Below are 8,924 nucleotides of genomic sequence, written 5' to 3'. Positions count from 1 at the left end.
AAATTTTGCTACGTATTTGGGAAATTCTATCTGTGAATGAGTGTTGTCATAAATAAACTGAAGCTGATACTCAGCACACGAAAAGCTGGAATTCATACTTGATAAAATTTTCTCAAAACAGCGGCAAAACAGAAGAAACTGAGTTAGAACCTGACTTAGAATTCAAGAATGATAGAATCACAGAGAACAGAGGAGGCCTTTTGGCCAATCGTGTTTGTCCCGCCAAAATGACACTAAACCTACCTCATTCCCCCTTTCCAGCGCTGAACTCAACGCTTTGCATGTTATAACATTTGAAGTGTTTATCCAAGTTATTTTGAAAGTTTGTGATGTTTCGCGTCTCAACTACGCTCTCTATCAGTTCATTTCAGGCTCCTACCATCATCAAGACAAAAAGTTTATTTTTCCGTATGTCCCCTCCCATACTCCTGCCTTTCAGATTAAATCTCTGTCAGCTTGTTATTGACACTTCGACTAAGGGGAGCAACTGCTTTCTGTTCAACTTGTACATGCCTCTCATGATGTTATATTCCCCTATATCTTCTCTACAGGAAAGTAACGCAAGCATACTCAGCCTTCCTCTTCACAGCTACATTTCCCCAGCCCACGCAACATTCTGGTGAACCTCCTTTGCACTGCCTCCAGTAACATCACAGCCTCGTTATGACGCAGTGACCAGAACCGCCCAAAGTACTTCAACTGTGGCCAAAACAAAGTCCTCTACAGCTACAACAGACCTCTATCCTCTTATAATCAAGCACGTGTCCCGTATGCCTTTTGAACTATAATGTTAGCCTGTCCTGCCACCTTCAGGGATCTGTTAGCTAAAGGCTCATGATCTTTCTATTCTTCCAAGCTTCCTAGTTTCCTACCATTCACTGAGTGCCTTGTAATGTCTGCCAGAGGGCATCACCCCACATGTATCGGGTTTAAATTTTATCTGATACCTATCTGCTCAGTTGGTCTTTAGCTGTGTGTCTCTGATGGTGACCCGCCAGGCCGGGGTCTGCGCTGGGACATACACACATATTATTCTTTTGCCTTTCTAAGTAAAACCTTCAGTTGCATAGATAAACACTCTGCTCATCTCTTCAAACTTCCCACTGAGCAAATACACTAACCCAGCTCGATCAAGAGCAAACTTGGATGGTCTGACAATTGTAAACAGTCAAACCAACTATTTTACATTCCCCACTTAATCTGTCGGCATTCCTAGTTTCTAGGGATCAAGTTTAAATAAATTAATATTTCAATAAATGATAAATAACAAAACCTCGTCCTTTATTTTCTAATTGGAACAGAAGGATCACATTGGGTTCTAAATCAGCCAGGGACCAAGCCATCACATTGGTTCATATTCAAATCCTTCAGAAATATTTGCATGGACTTGTGCCAACTCCTAACAGGACTAAACTTCAATTCCTAAAAATACAAAATTATAACTCAAATGTTGACCATGAAATCATTATCGATTACCATAAACCCACCTGGTTCACTAATACCCATCAGGGATAGAAACCTGATGTCCTGACGTGGCCTGGGCGACATGTGAATCCAGGCTCACAGCAATTGGCCTGGTGTTGGTTGGTCTGGTGTAAGTGTATCAGTTAATATTTGTACAATCATTAGCAGCATTCTTCACTCTACAGATATTGATGTACTCGGACAAAGTGAGGACTACAGATGCAGGAGATCAGAGTCGAAAGTGTTTTGCTGGAAAAGCACAGCAGGTCAGACAGCATCCGAGGAACAGGACAATCGACGTTTCGGCAGAGTTCCTGATGAAGATATTGATGTACTCCAGGGTACTTTGTAACATGCTCCTGGCAACTTACAGCACAGTCAGCCAGATGGCTGGTTTGGCATCTCGAGATGCGATTTTATCCTTAGGTTAAACACACCACCAATTGTATTTCTGTAAGAGAACAGCCTTATCTATGATTACATAAACCTTTATAAGATCACCCCTCAGCCTCCGACGGTCCAGAAAAAAAGCTTCTGCCTATGCAGTATTTTTCCACAGCTCAAACCCTCGAATCCCAACAACATGCCTGAATCGTTTCAAGTTTCATCACATCCTTCTTACTTAAGGGAGACCAGAATTGCATAGAATATTCCAGAAGTGGCATAATTACACTATGATTGCGTGATATGTCAAATAATATTTTGAGATACTTCCTATATTAAATTATATGATTATTGCACTCAGCTTTACCGTTAAGTGTGCCCACTGTTATTGTGTAAGAATCTGTTGCTGGAACGATTATTCGAAGTTCATACCTTACAATAAAATGTGACATAAAATGACTGTTGTGATTACTGAAAATATTGTTCCTGCCAGATTTAACAGGAACAAGTTTGTTGCAAGGTTAAATATTGATCCAAACTTATTTTTACTGTTCCGCAAGCTTATGATTTAGCAATTATTTTTCTACTCTATGTACTCCAATAAGATTGCACAACGACTTGTTTATTCCAATCTATCACGGGTCCTGACTCTTTTTATTCCTGGCGAGGTCTGTATCTCTGATTTCTTTTTCTTCTCTGTGATGCTGACTTCATGATATTGCAGAACAACAAATGCTTCTGTCTCATCAAGATTAGATACTGCTTCTGTTCTGAATATAGATGCCAATATCTTCTTTTGTATTACCCAAGATCCATTGCCTGTAAGTGCAGAATTGGTCGTTTCCTTCTTTTATGTCACACCAGGGCCTCCTGTTGCTATGAAGTTTCTGGCCAATGTTTTGCTTATATTACATTACATCATTTTACTGATGATCGCATGGAACATATAGTAACAGTTCAGCCAAACATTAACGATAACATGTAGAAGGATTACATTTGACGTTTCAAATGCAACAGTTCGTAACTGTAGACTTGGAATTAATGTAAATTCCAAAATCCTCAACTGGTGCTTTCCTTGTATACAATGGAATAATATTTCACGTAATTAATTAAACATTGACCACATGTCGGGTATAGTTATAGTTTTGATTTTCCAATCTGTCAGACCTTTAGGGGAATTACAAATTTCAGGAAAAAAACCCAGAAATTCCTGTTAAATGGTGAGGTGAGTATTTATCGATTCGCTGGTCACTTGTCTCGATATCAGTTAATGCACTTTCCAGTTGATCAGCGGGCATGACTGTGGTATCTCTGGAAACGAAATAGACCGTACTATATAAAAAACAGAGCACTGTAAAGGGGTTAGCAATTTGTACTTAAATTATTAAGTTACCTTCAGATCAAATATATTGCCTGTTTTTGAGTTTTAATATAATCCCGGAAAACAGAGTTGGGCTGAGTGTGATTAATGAAAGAAAGGAAGCAAACTAATGCGGAAAACGAGTCGCTGTATCTAACAAGGTCTATTAGAAAACAGGTTTTTAAAAAGAATAATCATAAATGTAACCAAGACTGGAATTTGTACAATATTAACAAGATATATTTCATTCTAAGCGGGAACGGGGTATTTTGACATACTACTAACTGGATAAAGAGCATCAGTTATTGAGAATGCATCTCCAGTGTTATAAGCTGATCCCAGAGCGAGTTCCACCCCCATTGAGGCCAGGTCCAGCGGATCATAAACATGGTCTGGGGGGAAAGATATGAAGACACGATGTTCGTAGCAGCAACAATGGTACAAACAATGACTGCAGATGTTGGAAACCAGATTCTAGATTAGAGTGGTACTGGAAAAGCACAGCAGGTCAGGCAGCATCCAAGGAGCAGGGAAATCGACGTTTCGGGCAAAAGCCCTTCATCAGTAATAGAGCCAACAATGACAAGCTTTATTAACTATAAACAGACAAAAGGAAGCAGTATTTATACTCTGTGTCGAGATCCAGTCTAATATATACCCTTACATGATGTATTAGAACACAAACAGAGGCACACAGATATAACACAAATAAAGATGTGACCTCGTGCAATGCCAAAGGAGGCCCAGTGGAGTTATAATTGATGTGGAGTCTTCACTCGTATCGATAGGAGATTGATCTCGTGAAGTAACAACTTGGAAGGGATTGTGGGATTGTGCTAGAGAAAACTGAAAAAAATAATATTTGTGCAGATTATCACTTCTGTCCAGGAACTGATGCAATGTAAACCAAGATAGGAATCAATGTAGGAATTTCTGATACAGGACCTAAATTAGTACAGCAGGGACATATAAGATTAGGGGATACAAGTTTGGGCAGTAATAGGAGCAATAGTCGAGCTGAATATCAGTTGTGGCATGGACAGTTGCAGCAATACTTGCCGATTGTCTATTTCACTGTACATGTCTATAAAAGTAATCAGTGACTTAAGGCTTCTTACAGCAACGTAAGATGAAGTATTGTATACAGAAAAGCAAGGGCTGATTTAGATTTACGTCGGAATATTCCAGCGCAATATTAGTCTGTCTGTGTGTCTGAGTGCCTGTGTGTGTGTGTATCTGTGTCTGTCTCTGTGTGCGTGAGAGAGAGAGTATTTGTGTGTCTCTGTGTGTTAATTTATTTAATTTGTTGCAACTGTCAGTGTTGTTCATTTCAAATCGTTAAAATTAACTGAGGTTACATTGACCACCCTTTCCCAGAAACTGTGGAAACGGCCCACCACTTCCAAGGCCTGTCACCAAAACACAAACAAAACAGTGCATGTATATTGAGCAGACATTGCAAGCGGGATATTTGCTCAATGTCCAATCCATTGTCTCCAGCGTTAGAAATGATGGCCTGTGGGAAAACGGTCGAGGCAGACTCTGCCTGTGGGGAATTATATAGGTTTTTCGTATAATTGATGCAGCCCTGGTTTGCAGGATGGACCGTTTCTAAACTGGTTTATAGAGACACCCTAACCATATTTACCTTGCTTCAACTTCTTCAATTAAAGATAGAAAGCGGTTCCTCCCTTTAAAACTACTTTTTTTCATTTGGAATATGATTATTTTGAATATTCTGAAGTCTCCCCTAAAAGGCCTGCCACCTCCCATTCTCTATTAATCTATCTCCTAGCCGATTATGCCATTCACTTCAGTTCGCTTAATTTTCAAGCCCAAACAGTGACCTTTGTTTAAGATTAAAATTCTTGTCTTAGATTCAATCATCCTTTCAAATTGAATGTACAATTGAATCATATTGTGATGGCTGCTAATTATGAGTGCCTTTACACCGAGATTGTTTCATAAATCTTTTCTCTTTAGACAGTATCAATAAGATGGTAATAACATAACCTGCTGTCTGGTTTCACCAGAACATGCAGCTCTCACTCTCGAGAGTCATCGATAACTTTTCATCCATGTTATATTGCCAACCTGATTTACTGTATACAGTCTGGACGTAGATTCATGTCAGCTATAATTATTACCATTCCACTATCACAAGCAATCAATATTTCTTCATATATATCATGTGTGGGCTGAGAGATCACCTTCTTGGGTGGCTGCTTTCACCTCATAATTCCCATGCCATCATTATTTCATTCAATCTGTCCTATGCATTGGTTTACTTTGTTACAAAAGCTGCCCACTTTCAGATACAAAGATAATATTTTATTTTCTTTGTAATTGGTGCATTCCAGTCTTCTTTCCCCCTCTCTCTATCTCTTTCTGTTTCTTCCTTCCATTTTCTAATTATTCTTAACATTGTTTTTGTATTCACGTTTTTGAACTATTGAAATTTCTTCTGCGTTCGAAGTGACCTGTTTAAGAATGACAAGTTGCACCTGAACTGGAAGGGGCCTAATACTTGCGGCGGTACTTGTAAAAGATACTTGGCAGAATGTAAGCTGGTCAGGGAAGTGGCTGGGACGCAGAGAGATAGTGAGAAAAGAAATCAGTTTGAGGCTGGTACAGTTGCCAAAAGAAGCAAGTCAGTCAAGGCAGGCAGGAGTAGAGTAGAGATCGAGGTAGGACTGATAAATTAGACTACATTTATTTCAATGCAAGCGGCCTCACAGCTAAAGCTAATGAACTCAGGGCATGTTTGATGACAAAGGATTGGGATATGAGACGTGGCTCAGGGATGGATAGGACTGGCTGCTAAATGTTCCAAGTTGTAATTGCTATAAGGAGAATAGAAAATGGGGCAGGCAAGGAGGGGAAGTTGTGCTTTTGATAAGAGATAAAATTATGGCTGCAATTGGGAAGGATATTCCCGGGAGTACTTTTCGGGAAGTTATTTAGATGGTACTGAAAAATCAGAAAGGGTTAAACAACTTATCAAGATTGATAGTCAGGAGGAAATTGAGAAGCAAATTTGTAAGGACATCTCAGTTACGTGTAAGCACACGTGGCTCAATAGTCAGCACTGCTGCCCCTTTGTGTTAGGGACCTGAGTTAAATTCCAGCCTGGGGCACCTGGCTGTGTGGAGTTTGCATTTTCTCCTCATTTATATGTGGGTTTCTGCTGGGTGCTACGGACTTCTCCCACAGTCCAAAGCTACATGGGTTCACTGGACTGGCATGCATCTCAGGTTGTGTAAATGAGGTGCATAGCAATGGGATAGTACAGAGGGATGGATGTGGGAGGGATGCTGTTCAGAGGGTCAGTGTGGATGTGTTGGGATGTATGGTCTGTATCCATACTATGGGGATTAAACCGTAGGGGGGTTTAAATTTCCAAACATAGACTGGGTTTGCCACAGTGTTAAGGTTTGGATGGAAACGAATTTGTTCAGCGTGAACAAGAGAATTTTCTCACTCAGTATATGGAAGTAGGGAAAGAGCAAATCTTGACTTTACTTGGGGCAATAAGGCAGGGCAAGTGACTGAGGTAATGGTGGGGTAGCACTTTTGAGCCAGTGATTATAATCTTATTAGTTGTAAAATAGTGATGGGAAAGTACAGGGCTGAACTAAAGGTTAAAATTCTATTTTGTAGGAAGGTGAATTTTATTGGTATTCGGCAAGAACATTCAAAAGTTGATTGGGAGTGGATATTCGTACATAAAGGGATGGCTGGAAAATGGGAAGCCTTTAAAAATATAACACCGAGAGTCCTGAGACAGTATGTTCCAGCAGGGTAAAGGGTAAAAGACTGGTAGATGTAGCGAATGTTCGATGATTAGAGAACTTGAGTTTCTGGTCAAGGAAAAGAAGGAAGCATATCCCAGATTTTGACAGCCGGGATCGAGTGAGTCCTTAGATTCACTAGAAGAGTAAAACGGCAATGGAAGTATTTGCAAGAGTGAAATTAGGAGGGAGAAAACAGGACATGAGATAGCTATGAGTAAATAGGGTTAAGGAGAAGCCAAACGGATGGATTCTACAGATATATTAAAGACAAAAAAGTGATGAAGGAGAGCATAGGACCCCTCAAAGATCAGCAAGACCGTGTATGTTTGGAACTTAGCAGATGGGTGAAATGCTAAACCAATGTTTTGTATCATTGTATACTGTGGAGAAGGATATGGATGATAGAGAATTTGGGGAAATAAACAGCGATATCTTGCAAGATATTTATACTACAGAGGAGGAGGTGCTGGACTCTTAAAAAGTATAAATGTGGATAAATCCACGTCCCTGATGAAGTGTACTCCAGAACTCTGTGGGAAGCTAACGAAGTGATCGCTGGGTCTCTTTCTCAGATATTTGTATCATCGTTAGTCACAGATGAGGCACAGGAAGACTGGAGGGTGAATAACTTGGTGCCATTATTTAGGAAAGCTGATAAGGACAAGCCAGGGAACTATAGACCAGTGAGCCTGACATCGGTGGTGAGCACGTTGTTGGAGGGGATTCTGAGGGACAGGATTTACGTGTATTTGGAAAGGCACAGGCTGATTAGGGTTAGGGATAGTCAACATGGCTTTGTGTGTGAAAAGTCGTGTCTCCCTAATTTATTTGAGTTTTTTGAACAAGTGATGAAAAACTTTAATGAAGGCGGAGTACAGTTTGTTGTCTGTATGGACCTCAGTAAGGCATTCAACAAGGTTCTGCACGGTGACTGGTTAACAAGGTTATATCACATGCAATGTAGGGAGAACTAGCCATTTGGATACAAAATTTGCTCAAAGTTGGAAGGCAGAGTGTAGTGATGGAGTGTTGCTTTTCGGACTGAAGGCCTGTGACCAGCGGTATGTTGCAAAGATTGGTGCTGTGTCCATTGCTTTTTGTCATTTACGTAAATGGTATGTATGTGAATATGGAGTATATGGTTGGTAATTTGCAGGTGACACCAAAATTGGTGGTTTCGTTGACAATGAAGAAGGTTACCTCAGAGTTCAATGGAATCTTGATCAGATGGGACAATGAGCGGCAAATGGAGTTTAGTCTACATAAATGTGAGGTGCGACATTTTGGTAGGGCAAATCAAGCCAGGATTGATATACTTAATGAAAAGCTTCAGAGGAATGTTGCCGAGTAAAGGGACCTTGGAGTGTAAGTTCATAGTTCCTTTTATTTTGAGTCCCACGTCAACAGGTTGGTGAAGGGGCCTTTCATCATGTTTGCCTTCGTCAGTCAGATCATTGAGTACAGGAGTTGAGACGTTTGTTATAGCTGTACAAGATGTTGGTAAGGTCACATTGGGAGTACTGCATGCAATTCTGGTCTCCCTATGCAGGAGAGGATATTATTAAATTAGAAAGTGTGCAGAGAAGATTTTCGAGGATGCTGCACTGACTGAAATGTTAGAGTTATAAAGAGAGGCTGGATTTCATGAGACATTTCTCCCTGGAGCATAGGAGACTGACGGGAGGACCTTTTGGAGTTCAATAAAATCATGAGAGGCATGGATTAGATAGACAGACAGCAGCGTTTCCCTATGGTAAGGGAGTCTAAATGTAGAGAGCAGAGGTTTAAGGTGAGAGGGGAGAGATGCAAAACAATCCAAAGGGGCAATTGGTTCACATAAGTGTGATGAGTGTCTGGAACAGGCTAGTAGATGTAGCATTCATCATTTTAGAAACAATTGGACAGGTACATAGTTGGGCAAT

Source organism: Chiloscyllium plagiosum, unplaced genomic scaffold (assembly GCF_004010195.1).
Source record: "Chiloscyllium plagiosum isolate BGI_BamShark_2017 unplaced genomic scaffold, ASM401019v2 scaf_5807, whole genome shotgun sequence".
NCBI lineage: Eukaryota > Metazoa > Chordata > Chondrichthyes > Orectolobiformes > Hemiscylliidae > Chiloscyllium > Chiloscyllium plagiosum.
The sequence above is the reverse complement of the archived record's forward strand: the minus strand, read 5'-3'. Positions refer to the sequence as shown.